The sequence below is a fragment of the Physella acuta genome, unplaced genomic scaffold (assembly GCF_028476545.2).
Source record: "Physella acuta isolate Inbredline_101_S28 unplaced genomic scaffold, ASM2847654v3 ptg000007l, whole genome shotgun sequence".
Taxonomy (NCBI): domain Eukaryota; kingdom Metazoa; phylum Mollusca; class Gastropoda; family Physidae; genus Physella; species Physella acuta.
Window position 1 is genome coordinate 1032692 of NW_026731527.1, and position 22634 is coordinate 1055325.

Sequence of the window (22634 nt, forward strand, 5' to 3'; positions counted from 1 at the left end):
TACATATATATATATATATATATATATATATATATATATATATATATATATATATATATATATATATATACATATATATATATATATATATATATATATATATATATATATATATATATATATATATATATATACATATATATATATACATATATATATATATATATATATATATATATATATATATATATATATATATATATATATATATATATATATATATATATATATATATATATATACATATATATATATATATATATATATATATATATATATATATATATAGGCTTTAGGCTCATTACGTCCCTTGATTAGAAAAACACGGTTACTTCCCTTTAAAAAACATCGGGTGGAACAGAATTTACTTTTTATTACTTTGTTTTGGTGTTTTGGGAAAAAATAATTACATAATTAGCGGGGATTGATCAAGTGCAATGTTGTAGGTATTTTTAATACTGCCTTTTATTTATTCAATTCACTGAAATTACTGTTTACTAATTATTTTTAAAAAAATCAATAACAGTTAATAAGCCAGGTCTTACATGTCCTATATGTTTATTTCTTTCCGTTTACGGATAAGCTTGGAGTATTATAATTGTTCATTAAATTGAAATAGGCGCGTCCGCCGGCGCCCTGGGTTCAATTTTGCGCCCGGGCTATCCTGTGAGCGCTATGGTGCATAATTTCGCTTTATACGGTGCCATAGAGTATGGATAAGAAAGGTTACTATAGTCTTTAGGTGAATCGAATCCGTGAGTCCTGAGGCGCCCAGACCGGGTGCTATTTGGGGCCCCGGGCATTCCCGTGTTCGGTTTGGCACCTACGTTCGTTTAAGTGAGTGCAAAAGACTATAAATAAGTCGGTGTATTATAGTCGTTTATTAAGCTGAAACAGGCCCCAGCATGGTGCGATTTGGGTTTGCGTTAGTGGTTAGGTTTTCGTTTTGATTTGGTTCGTTTTCGTCCTTTCTTTTTCGTTTTTAGTTTTCGTTTGTGTTTTTTTCTTTGTGTTTGTGTTTGTATTTGTGTTTGTGTTTGTGGTTGGTTTTGTGTTTTCGTTTGTGTTTGTGGTTGGGTTTGAGTTTCTTTTTGTGTTATCGTTTGTATTAGTGTTTGCGTTTATGTTATGTTTCCTTTCTTTACTTGTGTTTTGGTTTTGGTTGGTTGTGGTTAGGTTGGGCAATGCCGGGTATATGCCGTTTATTAAACACACATGTCATGTTTCTTTACAGATAGGTTTCAGAAAGCTCTTTTATAGACACCTGCACTAAACTACAAGAAGATATACAATTTTATATAATACTAGTCGTCCCGGTTTGTGTTGTGTTGTGTTTGTGTTGTGTTTTTGTTTGTGTTGTATTTTCTTTGTGTTGTGGTTGTGTTGTGTTTGTGTTATGTTCGCGGTTCTTTTTTTTGTGTGTTTTGGTTTTGGCTGGTTGTGATTAGGGTGGGCAATGCCGGGTATATGCTGATTACAAGACACAAATGTCATGGTCCTTTACAGATAGGTTTTTCACAGAGGCCAGAGCAGGGTGTGGCCGTGACGGCTAGTATATATATATATATATATATATATATATATATATATATATATATATATATATATATATATATATATATATATATATATATATATATATATATATATATTATATATATATATATATATATATATATATATATATATATATATATATATATATATATATATATATATATGTTAACCTCTCCCACGTTTTAACCCAATGTTCTTAGTTTTTTTTTCCTTGCTAAGATATTAAATCACTTTTGACAGTTATGTAATTCATACCAAATCACTTAAGAAAATTCAATTACGTGCCAAATAATTAGGAAATAAAGTTGTTTGACTTGTTTGTTGATGACTAATTTTTAATATAAAAGCAGGGGCGTAGCGAGGGGGGGTGCGGACCGCACCGGGTGACACCATTTAGGGGGGGGGTGACACCAAGGCAAAAAAAAAGCAAAACATACAAAAAACGATAGTTTCACTTTAAAAAGTCGTTAATTAGAGTGTTAATAGTCTTTTAAGAGCAAATTTGATAAATCCCGACAAGGGTGGAGGGGGGGGGGGGAAGGATGAGGGGCGGTGACACCATGACATTAACCTGCTAATGATAGAGAAAACATGCTACATCAACACTTTTAACTTTCTTATAAAAAAAAGAATAATTAATCACTCTGTCTAATGCCCCTTGATATAGATCCTAAGGGCCACCCCCCCCCCCCCTCGTCGCCATCTTCCCACCCATCTGCACGTAACTGAATGTTAATTTTGTTATACAAAGACAAGTAGGGCTACATATACGACATCTACAACAAGAAAGTCAGGACTAGTGTTCATCAGGTCACTAACTGTATTCTACAGGCATCTAGTCTGCTCATTAATAGGACGTCTTCATCGGTATCACTTTACGTGTTTCCCAAATTTACATCCCATGTCAGGTCGGGGGCTGATTCGTGCCAACTATCTCCAGTCAGCTCAGGTCAAATGCGAGGCGACCGTACCCAGCAAACAGCGAGGTGTGATACTGTTTTTGTATCGAAGTACGGCCTGTCCCAGTTTAGGTGGGTGATAACTCACTAACATCAACCGTGGCCTCAGTTATAACAATCAACAACTTCGGCATTCGACCATTTAGTTTTTCCCCATTGAATTCAGCAACAATTTATTTAAGTATACAAATTAATTCAGGTAATAATGACAGTGCTGCAGCGCGGGGCCCTTCAAGCACGGGGCCTAGGGCGACCGCCCCGTTAGCCACCCCCTAACGCCGGCTCTGAATATATATAAATATATATATATATATATATATATATATATATATATATATATATATATATATATATATATATAATCGGCCGGAACTTTATTAGCTTACTAAAAGTAAACTGGCTTAACTTTGACTGAATAGTGACGTTTGATAACTCATTTTTTTGTTTGCTTAATTTGTTATTGGGTAGAATCTGCATGATGTGTAGAGATGTAAAATAAGATTTTGGGTGATAAATATTGTTCTTTCTTAAACACACTGTTAATTACAAACTAATATAAAGGCGTTAATTAATGTACTGATATATTCATTGATAGATTAGCCACATTAATTATAAAAGTTTAGAACAATGACTTTAGTAATAGTAAAATAATTTTTTCTCTTTTCACAACGATGTTTACAATTATTTTTTCTTAAGGCCTATATGTGAATGATAAGATTGACTATCAGGACCTCGCGGGGCACACGGCAGGTGAAGTAGATTTCACCTGTTTCTATATTATCAGCATATGAAGGGATAGTGTGGTCAGAGCCATGCTCGGCCGGAATCGTTTTTTAGCGCAATTTCCTTACAGGAATTGCGATTATTAACTCGTCATTTCTGGATGGGTGGGTGGATGGATGGATGGATGGATGGATGGATGGATGGATGGATGGATGGATGGATGGATGGATGGATGGATGGATGGATGGATGGATGGATGGATGGATGGATGGATGGATGGATGGATGGATGGATGGATGGATGGATGGATGGATGGATGGATGGATGGATGGATGGATGGATGGATGGATGGATGGATGGATGGATGGATGGATGGATGGATGGATGGATGGATGGATGGATGGATGGATGGATGGATGGATGGATGGATGGATGGATGGATGGATGGATGGATGGATGGATGGATGGATGGATGGATGGATGGATGGATGGATGGATGGATGGATGGATGGATGGATGGATGGATGGATGGATGGATGGATGGATGGATGGATGGATGGATGGATGGATGGATGGATGGATGGATGGATGGATGGATGGATGGATGGATGGATGGATGGATGGATGGATGGATGGATGGATGGATGGATGGATGGATGGATGGATGGATGGATGGATGGATGGATGGATGGATGGATGGATGGATGGATGGATGGATGGATGGATGGATGGATGGATGGATGGATGGATGGATGGATGGATCGTTGGATGGATGGATGGATGGATGGATGGATGGATGGATGGATGGATGGATGGATGGATGGATGGATGGATGGATGGATGGATGGATGGATGGATGGATGGATGGATGGATGGATGGATGGATGGATGGATGGATGGATGGATGGATGGATGGATGGATGGATGGATGGATGGATGGATGGATGGATGGATGGATGGATGGATGGATGGATGGATGGATGGATGGATGGATGGATGGATGGATGGATGGATGGATGGATGGATGGATGGATGGATGGATGTGTGTCGGCAGCTTTGTGTCGTATCTCCTCCTCAACGAAGCAATATCGAGGACTAGTTCCAAAAGCAAATATGTTAAGCAAGTTACGAGGATGATTGTGGGCCAAATAAATTCCCGGAATTCCTTCCTGGATTTCACGGAAAAGCCAAAAAATACTCGAAAAAAATGCAGTTTTTGGCCCATATCTCGGCAAACAGACAACTAAGCGACTTGAAACATTTACCAATCGATTCTTGTCATAATTTAGAACAATATTGCCGAAAAAAGTTTTCAAAAATATCCTTTCGTTCGGTCACAGATTTTTTTAAAAAAAATTACATAAACAACATGGGGACAAAACACAAGACGTATAATGCTGTGGTGCGTTCAAGCTAGGAGAACGATCGGTATCTATTTTTAGATAACATAAGGAAATTGCGCTTAAATTGTCACTAGACTTTTTATTAACTTGTTTAAAAATACAAACATGTCTGAGACTTGGCGGGGCACTGGGCAGGTGAAGTAGAGTTTAGTAGAGTTTTTAAAATATAAAAACGTCTTTTTGAATAAGGGGTCAGGTTATTTTGGGATGATAAGTGCTGACAGACGTGATGTCATTTATGGATGACCCCCCGAAACCCACAGTTATCTAACTAGATAACGGGTAGTCTAGTTTAGGGTTAGTATTAGCAAGAAATTTATTTTAAATGTAGGACTAAGCTAAAAAATAAATTGTTTATGTTTATAATTATACTTTGTTTTGATCATTTATTTATTGTTGTATATAGTTAGGATTTCGATCTATTATAAGCATAGACACTATTGATTGAAGTATAGTCTATCCATAAGCCAGTAACTAGCAACTACTTCATTAAAACCTAAACAGAAATCTAATCAACAAAACAACTGTCTTGTAAACAAATAAACCGAAACAAGAATCCCATTATCGTTCAGCAGATTCAGTCGTGATGCAATATGTAGGTCAAAAAGGTCGCAGGTCAAATTGTAAATAAATCGTCCAATGACAGATTCATGTACTATTTAATCTTCCGACCCTAACTGAGTAGGTAAAAATAAATTAAACAAAGCATATTCAATATCGATCCTAGTCTAGATTAGATTTGATCTTGAGAACTGTTCACGCCTACTATCACTAATGCGGGACAATATAGCTGGTTGATTGACGACATGACTCCCGAAAGTCTCGAGTTCGAATCCCATCAATTCTGGTCTTAGAAATAAATGATACTAGTCCCTCATATGAGGTGACCACAGACACAAAGACACACACAGACAGACACATAGACACACACAGACACATAGACACACACAGACACATAGACACACACACAGACACATAGACACACATGTTCTCATTGACCTTCAACGGTAACTGAATATTACGTACATGAATATTAACTACGCACACACCCACACAGACAGACATACAGATACACAGATACACAGACACATACATAGACAGATTACACACACACACACAGATCCACACACAGACACACATACAGGCACACACACACAGACACACAGACACACACAGAAACACACAGACCCACACGGACAGACAGAGACACACACACACAGATCCACACACAGACACACAGACACAGACAGACACACATACAGCCACACACAGACAGACACAAAAAAGACACACACACACACATAGACACACACAGACACACACAGACACACACAGACACACACAGACACATACACACAAACAGACAGAGACACACACAGACATACACAGACACACACACAGACAGAGACACACAAAATACAAAATACAAAATCTCCCTTTTTGTGACGATTATATAACCATCAATTAATCACACATTGCCAATTCACATTCTATAAAGCGTCTTGATGCAACCGTACCGCCACCCCATCCCATCAGTATACACACAACGTCACACAATTTATAATCATTTTTATAGGGGAAAATTATTTTTTTCTCATCAGAAATATTTCATTGCATTGCATCAAAGTTTGCTTAAAACAAAATATTAAATGTCTAGTTAAATTATCTGTTTTTTTTTCTCGTAAAGAAAAAGGGCAGTGTTACTCTTTTTTTGTTCAACATAAATCTAAATAAAAACTCAAGGTTATTTGCAAAGGATCTAGGCTACACTATATAACACATACCACAACACAGCAAAATAATAAGCCACCCCAAACCTTATGCCCTATATGTGTTATATACGAAAGCTCTATACAACCAAAAACAAACATAACACAAACCAACATAATAAGCCACAGCTAGACCTTTAAGCTTACTATGATTACACGATACCAAGATCAATTATCAGTGGCGTAGCGAGGTCGGGTGTCACCCGGTGCGGCACTTAATGGTGTCACCCCCCCCCCCAGAGGCGTAGCGACCCTTCCCAGGGACAAACTTTAAAATTTTCGATTTGCACCCCCCGCCCTCAAACTTTCGATTTGCACCCCCCCCCCCCCCACCCCTCAAGTTTTTCTCTATATATTTTGTTATTTTTTGCCTTGGTGTCACCCTCCTAAATGGTGTCCGCACCCCCCGCCCCGCCCTCGCTACGCCTCTGCCTTCATATGCCAAGGCTTGGATACAGGTGAACTCTACTTCGTCAGCACTATTTTACCCCCGGTTCACAAATTGTGAAACCATTTAGGGGGGAGGTGACACCAAGGTAAAAAACAATTGCTAAATGTACAAAAGAAAAATGCTTTTTGCCAGTTCAATTAATGATTGATTAAAGTTAAATAATCTTTTACGTACAAATCGACACTTATTACAAGACGATAGGGTTGACATCATGACGTAAACGTGCGAACCATAGGGAAAACAATTTTACATCCAACTGTATTATTAACAGACTTGAAAACCATTGTTACAATTAAATCTACAGTGATTAAAGCGTATGTGGCATATATTTTAATTATAGCCCTATGTAGGTCGACACACACACACAAACACACATACATATATATGTATATGTATATATATATATATATATATATATATATATATATATATATATATATATATATATATATTATATATATATATATATATATATATACTGTTTTTCCTGTGTGTGTGGGCGGGAGGGGGGTGACACCATGAAGTGCCGCACCGGGTGACATAGCGACGCCACTGGTTCTTGTAACACAGTTCAGTAATGAGGGTTAGAAAAAGGGTAAGGGTAGGCGAAAGGGAAGGGAAAATACTAGTGAAGCTAATATCTAGGTCAAGGCTGTCTATAGAGTAATATAAAACTTGCATTTAATAACACATCTAATCTAAAAGTGAGCTAATCCACATAGAATAAATATGACGAATTATTTTTAGAAACTGTCCTTACAGTAATATCAAACTTAAATGTAATAACCCCGCTAATTTAAATTACGCTGATCCACATATATTGAATAATGGCTACTTTATGAGGAACTACTTTTAGAGACGGTCCATACAGTAACATAAAGCATTGATGTAACAACACAGTTAATTCAAATGACACGGAATGTCTATACAAGTAGGCTTTAACGACGTTCCAAGGAAAGTGCGCAATCATAAAACTGAGCAGCGGAAAACTGCAAAAAAAAAAAAATGCGCCAATACAAACTAATCATACTTAAACACACAAAAATTGCATGATTTGTGGACATATGTTTAAGTAGACTACAAAGTATATTTGATCAATTTTTGTTCATGTCCATAAATACTCGATTTAAGAAAACAAAAATTCCCATGCGCACTTTGTTTTTTTTTTATAAATTATGCTCCTGTTGTGTGATGTAACAATATATTTCTTTTAAACTTGACTCCAGTCGAGAGGTTTAGCTGCAGTTGTTTGCACCTCAATTTCATCAAAGTAGTAATTCAAGTCATGTTCTGTCGTAATTAAACCAATTAACACAATGTTATTGTACTCTGGGTTAGCAAAGCAATGTTATTGTTGGTCCTTTATATCCTCCAGGGCTAGCTCATTATATCAAAGTTTGAATTCGTATCTCATGTGAGGGGAGACGCGGTCGGGTGATTTAGCATACGCCTGTTAACCCGAAAGTCTCGAGCTCGGAGCAAAGGTATCTAAGCAGACAATTTTAGTGTCATTTCTTTTTTTTCCTTTTTTTTAGCTCGTTGTATAAAAATTTGTATTTCAGATGAGGGGAGACCTGATCAGACGACTGGGCCCAGAGCTATATATATATATATATATATATATATATATATATATATATATATATATATATATATATATATATATATATATATATATATATATATATATATATACATTAAAAATATAACTGTTTCTTTTAAATCCAGACCCTCCGACAACTATTAAGTTAATGCGGTTTGTTTTAGTCGTACCTTGATGCACTTGAGTGAAGTGTCAAACTGAAAAGGGAAAAAACTCAATAATAAAACATTCAAATAAACGCGGAGGAGTAGCTGTACCTTGTTAGTGTTTTTTTTTTTTTTTTTTTTTTTTGCTGCTTGCATTATTTACTTGTACATAGCATTACCATCTAGTTTGTATGGATCTTTTTGTAGTTTAGTATGTGTAACACATTCAATTCTTTCGGTAGTTATCTTGCACTTGACATATAAGAAACAAAACGTAAATAAAGCCGTCTTATTTCCATCTTAGTACCCAAATTACAAAGAATATTACCTCCATTTCACATGTGTTGCCATTACTGATTCAAGCGGGATTGCAAACCTACTTTATATTTCACCCATAATAAAACCAATATATGTTCCTGTTCGCGCCCAAATACATGAGGTAGATGCAATAGAGTGCTGCTGTTTCAGTGACCTTGGTATATAAAGGATGATGTGGTGAGAACTTTAGGTGAGTTAGGTAGTTGTGCGTTCTCAGTGACGTTCTACAGACTTGAACCTGGATTCGAACTCGAGACTCTAGCAGTCTAGAGCTTTACCTCTAGGCCACGCCGTCCACGGCAAAACTACAATCTAACAAAAACTACAATCTTATATAATGTAATATTATATATATATATATATATATATATATATATATGTGTGTGTGTGTGTGTGTGTATATAAGGGCGCAAATAGGGCAGGGGTCTCTTCGGCTCTGCATCCTTTCTTACTTTACACAGCTTGCCGTGTGTGATGTTAACGCGAATATTCTATACAAATTTTAGAGAGTCTTGGCTGCTGAAATATTTGACGTTTCTCAGGTACGTGTTTGTCTTCAGCTAACAACCACCGAAGTATTGGCCATAGCAAGGTATTGATAGTGAACCTACATCTTCGTTTGCTGAAGAAAGGACTTGAGAGACTCGGACAACGTGTATATAGAACGTTAGTTATAGGCCATATTATATATATATATATATATATATATATATATCATTAAGTTTATACGGTTTGGGTTTAGTCCAGTGGCGGAACTAGAAAAAATGGGCCACCCCGCAAAAAAATTTTTTGGGCCCCCCCATATATATATATATATATATATATATATATATATATATATATATATATATATATATATATATATATATATATATATATATATATATATATATATATATATATATATATATATATATATATATATATATATATATATAAACACAATACGAACATAGGATGCTCATTTCTGGCCTGATCGGGTTTTGAAAAAAAAATTCAATTAAATCTAATCACAACAACACGTCATGTGTATCAGCGGAACTAGAAAAAAAGCCCCCCCCCCCCCCGAAGAATTTTTTTGGGCCCCTATATATATATATATATATATATATATATATATATATATATATATATATATATATATATATATATATATATATATATATATATATATATATATATATATATATATATATATATATATATATATATATATATATATATATATATATATATATATATATATATATATATATATATATATATATATATATATAAACAAGGTTCGCTCTCAATTTAAAAAAAATTCCATCTGGTACACGAATAAATCAGAGGTTTTCCAACACACGAGCTGGCCCCTTTCTAAATCTAGTCCAACACACCAAACTGAGGCTTTCATCAAAACGTTACTAACCGTGTGCCCTGTTTTCCAGAAGTTGAATTAAATGTTAAGAATGTCGGCAGTTTATTTCTTGGATCTTAGGGCGCGGGTTTGTCCACACTACCAACTAGACACGCCAAGGCATGCTGTAAATCCCTCGGCGACGGCCCAGGTGTCAGGGGAGTCACGGGGCTCTTGGAGCTACCGGTTACATTACTGCACGGGTGATGGGTGTGACACGTTGTTTCTTCCGGCAGAGCTCCCCCCTCCCCTCCCCCGAAAACAGTCTACCCTGGAAGAAACATCGGTGCGACACCTAATTAGATTTAGTCATCGAGTGTTGTAGCGAGACTTATTCCTAGTGTTGTGGGTACTGTTAAACGACTGTCTGTGGGGGCCAACTTGCTCATATGTGATGCGCTCAGGATGACACTGACGCCGGTTGTATTCAAGTAGTAACCTCATCCGCTTATGCAGGATCACGGGGCGCTAAATCACATATTTCCGTTAGGAGTCCCCACTCAAATATGTACAAATGTTAGGCCTATGACAGAAACCTTTGCGGGGCTGTACTCAACAGCTTCCCAAGTTTTCATGGCGATTGGGTGAATGATGCAGTAATGCATAATAATAATAGAGAGAAAAATGTTTTTCACATGTACAACTGTATGTGGCCAGGTCACGCGTTGGATAACCTTCTGATTTAGGGGAGGGGGGGATTAACAAAAAGCCAGACCCTCACACACCCCCACCTCAATGACTATTAATAATGTTCAATTAATTCTAAATGTTCTAATTAATTTCTAAATAATTATATAAAAAATAATCTTACCTGCCCTGCTTTGTGAATTAGATGTGCCTAATAATATGAAAGTAAATTAATATATTGTGTTGACTAGATCTAGTGCTGTCTAGTGTCTGACAAAATGTGCTGAAGTGGTGAATCGTACGGTTAGGAAGTAGTTTATAAACGATACATTTATCTCCTCGATACTTGTGAGGTTGAGAAAGAGGGATGGGATAGGGGTCGGCTCGGGAAAAAAACTTGAAAGGGACAACAAAACGCCTTGATCTATGTACGTCAGCATCGCCCATTGTAAAACTTACTCAGGGGAGATAATTTGAAGTATAGGCCTTACAAGTTTACTATATTTCTTGTAAAATCAAAAACAAGTAAACGTATATAAAACTGAAGTTTCTAGTATTATATTATTTTTTTAAATTATTTGTACGATACAAGATAGTACAGGATACAAATTCAACCACTATCACAAACACATATTAACATTGAAAAATGTACAATGGATTTCGGGTCCCCTACCAATGCCGCAAGTAAGAACCGCGCATCATGAAAGTATTGAAAGCCCACTTCATATGTAGCGGCTTTTCGTGCTATGGACTTTGTTGTTTTTTTAAAAAGAATTTTGCCGGCGACAGCGTGTGTTTGATTGTAGGGAAATAGAACTCGGCCTTGACGATGGTTAAAAAATACAACTATAAATAACTGTTTTAAATATGTAAAGAATTTGTCAACAATTTTTAACCTCCTTTTTGGTCCCCATCCCCTGCCCCATCCGCCACAGTATACCTTGGAGGATCGGTCAAACAGTTACGTGCCCTCTATTTAGCTATCAAAGGGAGGGGGGGGGGGCAACGAGTCAAAGAAGTCATTCAAAATTTGAAGAGTTGCCTAGATTTTACACTGTAGTTTGTGTAATGGATTTTATCTTTTGCGGAAGAGCGTGGTATAGTGACTGTAAAATAAAGATAATCGTACCGCAGCTACAAACCAAATATTAAGGCAAAAATTAAATTAAATATTTAAAAAAAAAAAATGTGTCAGCCGTGGGCCCCTAAACGGCCTCCCCCCCCCCCGCGCATTGCGGGGTCTGGCGGGACTGTAGTTCCGCCCCTGTTCATCAGGTAAATGAACAACTACTGACTAGTGTCTTTAACAAAATGTGCAGAAGTGGTCAGTTTACAGTTCATAGACGGTTCGTTAATCTATGCATTACATCTTATTGTAAGAGTAAGGGTGTGGTGATGGGTAGAAGTGAGGGGTAGGGGGAGGGGGGGAGAGTTGGGAAGGGAAGGGGACAAGAAAGCGCCGATAAACATCTACATCAATAGTGCCGACTTTTTCCGATCGTCTAGAAGACCAGGATAGTCGCATCGCCGCAACATTTCCCCAGCCCGATTTCAAAGCGTACCGGCACAGTCAAATTTCAGATGCTACGTCTTTGAAGTTGTCTATAAGTCTGGCGGTCTCTCGAGCTATAGTCAGTGCATTTTTCTCAAAGACGTTTGCCGACTATCGTGTTTGTTTGTAACTGTAGAAGAAAGATAACTCGACCTCCACCTAATTTTTTTTTTTCATTTTTTAAAAATAATTTAGCCAGGATTTTTGGGCCCCCAATTGGTCTGGGCCCCCCCGCATTGCGGGGTCTGGCGGCACTGTAGTTCCGCCCCTGGTTTAGTCGTACCTTGATGCAGTTGAGGGAAGTGTCACGCTGAAAAGGGAACATACTCAAGAATAAAAAAAACACTCAAATACACACTGAGTAGCACTAAAGTGTTATCTCACTCGTTTAGTGATACTAAACTATCAGCGTTCTCATAGAAAATTGACGATTATTTATTTTTACAGAAACTGCCTATTAATAACTAACTTTTAATCTCTACATAAGTGTGCTCTAGTATTATGTGAGAACAACTTTTTTATTCTTTTAGATGATGAGTGTGAATTTTATAGAAGGTCTTTTTTATTTTTTACAAAGTTTTCGACATATGTTTTAACATCTCTCCCGTTTAGTGATAATAAACAATTAGCGTTCTCAGTGAAAATGGACCTAATACCAGATATACTAGTTTGTGTTGGTTGTACTTGTTGGTTTTAGTAGCATACATTAAATTGATTAAAAATCGCATTATGATGTATTTTATATTTGTTGATATGAAAAGATAATGTTTTTTTTATAACGTAAATACAAATACTAATATTGATTTATTGGATTTTTACAAGCTTTTATTTAACTCGCTTCCTCTGTCGTCAGTCGTCAGTCTAGACGGAAACGCAGGAGTGAAAATTCGGACAGTTCTACTTGACCGATACGATTCACACTTGGCACGTGGGTCAAGACATGAAGACAATGCAATCTGAAACTAAATTTGACTTAATTGGATGCCTAATTAATTTTTTATGAATTAATAAAAATGTGGACCGAATTAGTAGGCATGTCTAGCCAACCACACCACACGCGTCATCACCTTCAATAGCTGCGCCATCACGTAATGGCTGCGTTCAAAAACAATTGCGTGGTTTTTAGTCATGTAACTCTATTGTAAATAAAACATGTAAAGTACTGAAAAAAAAATCATAAAAAACGTTTTAATAACAAGCTTTTATGTAATGATGCACTAAAAAGTAGAAAATAAATTATAGACTACTATTTAAATAGCTATAAATAAAAGCGTGGGTGTCATCCTTAACATTAGTAAAGGTATCCAATAGATACTAAAGTGACCCACGCTTTTCTTTATAGCTATTTAAATAGTAGTCTATAATTTATTTTCTACTTTTTAGTGCATCATTACATAAAAGCTTGTTATTAAAACGTTTTTTGTGAATTTTTCTGTAAATATTTGGTATCATCGATATGAAATCTTATATTTAAAACATTAATGCATTAGTTTCATACCTAAAAGTTTTGAGTTGTTTATAATTAACACTAAATGACACAGGGGAAGTAAGCAGTAAGAAAATTCGATTTCCATTAACAGGTGAAAAACAAAAAATATATATAAAAACTTCGTGATGTTTTCAATTATTAAGTGGCCTATCCTTCCGATGTTTAATTTAATGTTTATAAATATCCATAATTACATATATCATGTTACTAAAGTTAGCCCTGAAATGTTATTATTATTTTTATGTTCGTTTAAATCAGTACTCGTAACTGATTTGCTTTGTAATTGACGGATTTTTTTTTTATATTTAGACAAATACATAAAAAATATCTATATAACTATTGAAACTTTTCAATATCTCAAATTTATTAAATTTAGAGTTTAATATTGTACAATTTAATTCATTTAGTAAAATTAATAAACAGTGATTTTTAATATTAGATAATAATTATCAAACAGGTTTGTCGATGTAGTACACAATGAGTACACTTGTCCGAATGATGTTGCTAAAAGCACAATAAGGATGGAAACAAATTACATATAGCACATCACGTTTTTTAAATGTTCAGTTGTGTTATGTTTTATAATATCTAAATACTAATTAACACATTTTACCGCCCAGTGATGTGCGTATTATCTCTAAACAACATTTTAAATGAAATAATTAATTTTAAAATAATTTGAATGCTTGTAAAACAAAATTCAAGAACAAAATGTCCTGTTAATCATAACTAATAGTGTAAACTAGTTGTTACGTGGTTTATATATTTTTCAGTTGAATCGAAATATCACAAGGGAAGCAACCAGCAATAAAGAAAGATATTTTAATAAACATCAGAAAAAGAAAGGGAGGTAATGAAAATACGATAAGTTGTGTAGCTTATATAGCGTTTATCTTTCCATTGTAATTGTATATTCTTTTTTAAGCCTACATACAATACATTATTTGAGGTATGTAGCCGATTCATGTATTAATTTGTTAAGATGAAATGTGTTAGTAATAAGAGTTTGGCCTGGATACCAAAGTAGTTTTGCTTTTTTACATCGGGCAAAGGATAGTCAAATGCCATCCTTATGTCTTTCCTATTGCTTTATCCAAATTCTTTAGTCAGTGAGAGAGAAAGAAAATCGCACGTTGTACGTTTTCTACAACTTGGCATTACATACCAGGTGGTTGCTTTATATAAAATTGGCAATGAAAAAAATATTTTCTTTATTAATACGCCTGGTATACATTGGTATACATATATACATACATGCATACATACATACATGTAGTAAAGAGAGTATTAAAATGGTATAAAAATGGGCTGACAATAATACTTTTTTTTAAAAAAAAGGAAAAATATGTTGCTGTTGTGAATTATAGTTATAATTTGAATGATAGTTATATAAAAATGTACAGTTTCGGCAGAAGAAGCAGAACTCAATTGTTTATTTCAGCCGCCATTACTCTTCCTAACGTAAGTTAGGTAGTTAGTTGCCAATCAGAGCTGGGTGGACTCACTGACATTCCACTTACTTAAACCCATATTAGAGAGCCTTTCCAGATGGTAGTCAAACGCTCTACCGCTAATCCAAGTAGTTATTTGCTAAAACTAAAATGCGTCAAAATAACCAATGAACTAACCTAATAAGCACAGACTCAACGAACCGGATACAGTTATGCCATGGTAAAAATGAACACACAAACAAATATCATGCTACACATTTTTTATTTCAACATTTATAATCCATTTTTTTTTTCAGCCGTGTCTGTTTCAATAGTTGGCTACTCTCATTTTTGTCAACTCAACGACCCAGTCGCAAAAATAGCATCCAATCTTTTCCGGTTTTACTTTTGTTACGGTAACTGAATAAATTGAATAAAGAAATAAATTGAATATCATTGTCACTAAAGAAAATGCCATTCAAAATTGGTGTTATCATTTAAAAAAATTAAATGAACAACATTCATAATAATTTCATTTTTATTAATATTTATTTTTAAACTTACTCCTACAATGAATAGAGAAGCACTGATTATCTAAAAAAAAAGCAAAACCTATATATTGCTTTTGTGTTTTCTTTGTGTTTGTAATTGTGTTTGCGTTTGTGTTATAGTTGCGTTTGATGTGTGTTTTGTTTTTGGTTGGTTTTGGTTAGGGTTAATTCGAAAAGTAATGCTCAATGGAACGGAATGGCCTAGCGGTTTAGCGCTAGACTGCTAACCAGGAGCGCCAATCGTCTTCTGCCGGGTTGCTAGAAAACGTGCCTGATTCAATTTAGTGCAAGAAAATAATATATAACGCCCATACCAGTGGCGGAACTAGAAAAAAAGGGCCACCCCGCAAAAAAAAAACACAAAATGCGAACGTAGGATACTCATTTCTTGATGATCGTCGAGTTTAAACAGAATTTTTTAATTAAAACAAATTACATGTCATGTGTGTGAATGATTTTTGTCTGTTTTGAAGATCTGTTTTATTTTATTTTTATTTTTGCCAAAAGACCTCTTAGCCTAAAGTCGGTCAAAAGAATATAAAGCATGAAAGTTTTGTATAAGTAATGGTGTCTCGTGTTATGTTTATTTTATGTTTTTTTGTGCTTTTATTATTAATTTTAAATACATTTCGTTTTTTACAATTTCATTCTTTAGTAAGAAATTTAAAAAAATAATAAAAAGAGAAGTAATTGCTTTTTATATTGTTTAGTACAAATATATTAAAAAGAACTTATGAGAACCCATATTTGGCAATTTTAAAAAGGGAAATAAGTCATGGAAGTGGTTTGAACGTTAGCATATCTTTCACACTACAGCTCATGTGTATATATATATATTTTTTACGCAGCAGCATGTGTTAGCTACTGTATAGCATCACTACTGTAGTAGATCTGTTTGTTATTTACAAAACCACGATCAAGGTGTACGAAAAGCATTATTTATAAAATAAAAATTCTTTGTTTTTTTTGGTCGGATTGGGCCCATAAACGTCCTAGGCCCCCCCCCCCCCCCCCCCCGCATTGCGGGGTCTGGCGGCATGGTAGTTCCGCCCCTGGCCCATACGTATCCATAGTCTACCACACTATTTAAGAAACGTAGGCGCCATCGCTCTAAGGGGATTACCCGAGTGCCAAAATGTAAAACAACCGGGATGCTGACCGTGCGAAATGAATTTTGGTTTTTGCCGAAAGCATGCCTGGAGTGTGCTCCACAACGTCCCAAAATTTTATGGCGATCTGATAAAAGGCTGAGTGATGCATGAAAAACAATAAAAAGTCTGACGGAATATATTAGGAGGGCTTCATCAATGCTTAACCAATCCTATAATCCTAGACGCGTGTCCTTGTTTTCTAAAATTATGTTGTTTAAATGTAAACATTGCCTGCACTTAAATCAAATGTATCCGGGCAAGGGTTTACCTACACCACCCTACCGCCTAGTTTGTTAATAATTCACCGGGAATTGTTTACAAAATGTCACTTATCGTCACAAAAAACAGACACCAAATACCAAAAGAGGTCGCACTTCAAACGTTTTTGTCTTTTAAAAACACATATTTTGGCTGAGCATAGGTCTAACCACGCTATCCCTTCCTATGCCTAGGTAACGAAATAGGGTCAACTCTATTTCACCTGCCCAGTGTCCCGGCAAATCTCAACGATTTCGACCGAGAATGGTCTGACCACACTATCCCTTCATATGCTGAGGATACAGAAACATGTGGACTTTACTTGACCTGCCCCATGTACCGCCAAGTACCGATCGGCAACTTTATTATTAACATCTGAAAAAAAAAATTAAATTTATAAAAAATAATATTGACGCGATGTGTCTAGAACCCGTATCACCCGCTTGGTAACTGTTACACTATCATCTCAGCTAACTAAGCACTGCCTTTTTTGTCCAAAAAAGTCCTACTATTAAAGTTTGAGTCTTCGAATTAAACTTTAGTTATGCGAATAGGCCCTATTATTTCAAATAAAATGATATCCCAAATTAGCCAATGCCATTGCTAAACAAAAAAAAAGATTTCAATAAAACAATTAAGGCCTTAGACAGTTTAGTATAGAAACTAATTATTGGAATAGATTCTAGATCTAGATCTGTGTAAATCATCTAGATCTTTATATAGAATCTTTAGATCTAGATCTTGAATATCTAGATCTAGATCCAGAATTCAAATAAATAAAGTAAATTTTATAAGTTTAGGCCGAGAAAAGTGTGTGGTATACATTTCCTAGCGTACGTAGATCTAAATCAAATTTGAATGAAATAGTTCCTTTTTACTTTCTCGTACATACGAAGTATAGAGAATGTATTGTAATCGTGCACAAAAATCACTTGAAATTTTAAGTTTTCACCGTATTACACGTTTGTAGGTTAGGATAGGTGTCACACGACTAAGAATATAAGATTGTTAACGCATTAATCTTCTTCTTCGTCTTCGTTCTTAATTATTAGTGTTGAAGGGGATCGAGATTTATCTGACAGTGTGTTTGAACTCGAGACTTTGTTCGAATTTATCAACCATGAGCTTTTTGCAGACTCGACCACGCCTCCAACACAATTAAGCGTTACGTGTCAACTGGTTATGCGCCATTGCTGCCAATGACTCCGATTTCAGCCTGCTTTTCTTTTTGGATTTGCTTCCATAGCCTTTGTCCAACCAAGAACAAACTACAAGGCAGCAGTTGTTTAATTTTGGAGTTGTCTCTCCTAGAAGAGTGGCTGTCCCCAGCTAAAGAGCCTCATCTGCCCGAAAACGCATTACTGAAACCCTCGTTATATATTTCGTCAGATTTTCTTCTTACCCCTTCAGCAACTCGCGGGGATGGTTATATATATATATATATATATATATATATATATATATATACATATATATATATATATATATATATATATATATATATATAAATAAATAACGTAATGATTGAATTGTATTTGATCAGTAAGCTAAGTCTAGCTATTGGATAACATTATGTTAATGTGTTATAGTATGTCCATTTGTGTTTTTACTACCGCCCGCACTCTTTGTTTATATTTACCTGGGTGAGCATGCTATCAAAATCAATATTATAATGGTGATCAGTTTCACCAGTTTGTAAAGTAAGATGATCATCTTAGTTGGTTCTCTGTTGTTTCTAGTTTCTATAAACATTGCCTATAAACACAGAACAAAGTTAAAAATATTAAGAATCAATATTTTATATTGAATCGCTTTCTTAAAACACTTAATGGCCAAACTTTGTTCCTTGCGTGTAAAATATATTTTTTTCTGCTTAGCTATTTCAGTCCTCCTTCCCTAATCCCGAAGAAAATATAAATAATACATAATTTATACAGAAATTATTTCCTTTAACTTGTGCCCCGCTTTGAAAGAAACACTGGTCGAGCCAAGTAAGTATGTTTTAGGTTTTCCGATGCCATTGTAGGAAGTTTGTATAATAGCAATTTAAATGAGCTTTAATAATAATGAAGGCTAAATCATCTTCTTGTTATTCTTTTTCGTTCTAAATTTTTAGTGTTGGAAGGGATCGAGCTTTATCCGCGTGGGGGATTGAACTCGAGGATTTTTTTTCGAATTCTTCAACCATGAGCTTTTGCCGACTCGACCACGCCCCCATCACAATTAAGGATACGTATCAACTGGTTATGCGCCATTGAGGCCATTGACTCCGATTTCAGCCTGCTTTTCTTTTTGGATTTGCTTACATAGCCTATGTCTAACCAAGAACAAACTACAAGGCAACAATTGTTTGATTTTGGAGTTGTCTCTCCTAGAAGAGTGGCTGTCCCCAGCTAACGAGCCTCATCTCCCCTAGGGTTCGAACTCAATCTTTTCGATTTACCAACCATAAGCTTTACCGTCTCGTCCACGCCGACCCCTGACGACTGAATAATGTATACCTATACATAACATAATGGTAAGGACACGGATACGGAAAAGTCGATATGGATCTTCTTATTCCTTTAATACAGAGGAACGGCATAGTAATACATTTTCAATTCTAATTATATGGTCAAGGAAACACAAAAAATTCAAAATTGTCATTCTCATTAAAAAAAACTTACACTGCACTGATCCTTCCCTGACATACCGCCTTGCACTCCAAGGAACTTCTCATTACACGGTACTAATCATTTTCGTATGTAATGCCTTACACAGCTCCGACGTATCCCTAAATAACGTCTTACACGGCAATGACCAAATTCTCACATAACATACTATATAGTTATAACCAACTCCTTTTATCAGGTCTAAAATGAAACATTCTAATTACATAACTCTTTATACTGCATTGATTTTAAACTTTATGTTATGTATATGTATAAACTTACATAATACCTTGCGAGGATCTGACCTTATTCTGGTAACATAGTACACGGCTCTTAACCTGTCTTTACACAACTGCAATAACTCTCCCGTGTAATTGCTTTATCGGGCATTTACCCCCGTACTGACATAATGTTTTATGCGGAACTGACCATATCCTTACCCAATGCAGTAGATTTATTTCGGGTGGGGGAAGGAGGGGGAGGGGTATCCGAAAGAACCTCTGCATCGCTATACGCTCGTCACTAGGCATTTAATTAATTAATTAATTAATTAATTAATTAATTAATTAATTAATTAATTAATTAATTAATTAATTAATTAATTAATTAATTAATTAATTAATTAATTAATTTGACATAACGAATCCGTCATTACGAATCCCGACAAATAGGCTCCCGTCAATTTAGCTCCTACAAATAGGCTTATGTCAATTTGGCTCCCGACAAAATGACCACTGACAATACGGTATCCGCAGAGACTAAGTCTCTCGGCCAAACAGTCTCATTAAATATGACACCTGCCAGTGGGACCCCTTCATCAATATTCTTAAGAGTCAGCTTATCCAAGTAATATAACTTATGTATCTCTTATTCGGCAGGCCTTATATTAATTTATTTAGTATAAGAAATAGTATGTTTTAATTTAAGGGTCATCTATCCATGACTTCCATAAGTGAGTCGGTTATAGGCTGTTCCAACTCAGTGTGTGTGTGTGGGGATGGGGTCCACGCTGTACATTCCTACCTGCAGTATGCTTGTAGGCTATGAAAACAAAATGACGTTATCCTGTAAACATCATGTATAGCATACATTTACAGTTTTGTGCTCGCTTTTAAGCAACATATCTTTTCTGTTGTAAATATAACATTATCATAATTTTAGAATTGGTGGAATTTAGCTGTTAAGGACTAAATTTGTTTGTGAATTGATGTTGGTTCATGAAAAACAATTTCATGCAAGCATTTAAAACAGGTTATAGTGATAGTGGGTGTAGGACAAATGATTACTTTTATGCCAATACTGGTAATGCGATTCATTTGTCTGGAGCCAATATATCGGGAATAATTTTGTCGAAAGCCAATAAGTCGGGAGCCCTTTTGTCGGTAGCTAATATGTCGTGAGCCCTTACGTCAGGAATCAATATGTCGGGAGCCGCTTTGTCGGGAGCCAATATGTCCTGAGCCTATTTGTCGGGAGCCAAAATTTTGGGAGTCCATTTGTCGGGAGCCTAAATGTCGGGAGCCCATTTGTCGGGAGCCTATATGTCGCGAGTCAGTATGACGGGAGCCCATTTGACAGGAGCAAATAAGTCGGGGCCCTTTTGACGGGGTTATTTTGACGGGTCGTTTTGTCGGGGGTCGATTTGACGGGGTCATATTAACGGGGCCGATTTGACGGGGCCGATTTGTCCCGGGCCGTTTTGGAGGTGAACCAAATATATTACATGTAATTATTTATCTCACTTACGTAGCGTATGCCTGGTACTTTTGCAAAACAAGTGATTGCGTACGAAAGTTTATAGCATGTACGATTGTTATTGGCTGAGCAGTTTGCTTTTATAGTTGAAAATGAACCAGGGGCGGAACTTCAGTGCCGCCAGACCCCGCAATGCGGGGGGGGGGGGGGGGGGGGCACGCCATTTAGGGGCCCAAAGCCGACCATAATAAAAAAATTATATTTAAAAAAAAACAAAGAATTTTTGACGTAACGGTAAAAGATTTTGTAAATAACAAACAGATCTACTGCAGTAGTGATATTATACAGTAGCTAACACATACTGTTGCGTAAAAAAATATATATGTCTGAGCTGTAATGTGAAAGATAGTCTAACGTTCAAAGAACTTCCATGACTTATTTCCCTTTTTTAAATTGTTAAATAGAGACGCTTATACGCTCCTTTTAATATATTTGTACTAAACAAATTAAAAAGCAATTACTTCTCTTGATTATTATTTATACAGTTTTCATTTAAAAAATGCATACTAAAAATTGACATAGCATAAACAGAAAATATATTTAAAACAAATATTACAAATACATAAAAACATAAAAATAAACATAACACGAGAAACCATTACACATACAAAGCTTTCACGCTTTATATTCTTCTGACCGGCAAGCAAATTGAATAAACTAGTTTTAAACCAAAAAAAATAAATAATTCAAAACAGACTAATGCACTCACACATAATATGTTGTAATTTGTTTAAATTAAAAAAAAAAAATTTTTCTAAACCCGATCAGGCCAGAAATTACTATCCAACGTTTGGGTTTAGGTTTAGGTTTAGGTTTAGGTTTCCGTTTAGCTTTAGGTT

The 22634-nt window shown here is 35.5% G+C and overlaps 1 long non-coding RNA gene across 1 annotated transcript; it reads right to left on the bottom strand.

Annotated features, from left to right (window-relative positions):
* Positions 1-15695: 15695 nt before the first annotated feature.
* Positions 15696-21872, bottom strand: LOC131946521 (uncharacterized). The gene is made up of 3 exons (XR_009387714.1): positions 21787-21872; positions 19029-19144; positions 15696-15849 (listed from the first exon to the last, which is right to left on the bottom strand). It is a non-coding gene; the product is annotated as an uncharacterized LOC131946521 (long non-coding RNA).
* Between the last annotated feature and the right edge of the window lie 762 nt (positions 21873-22634).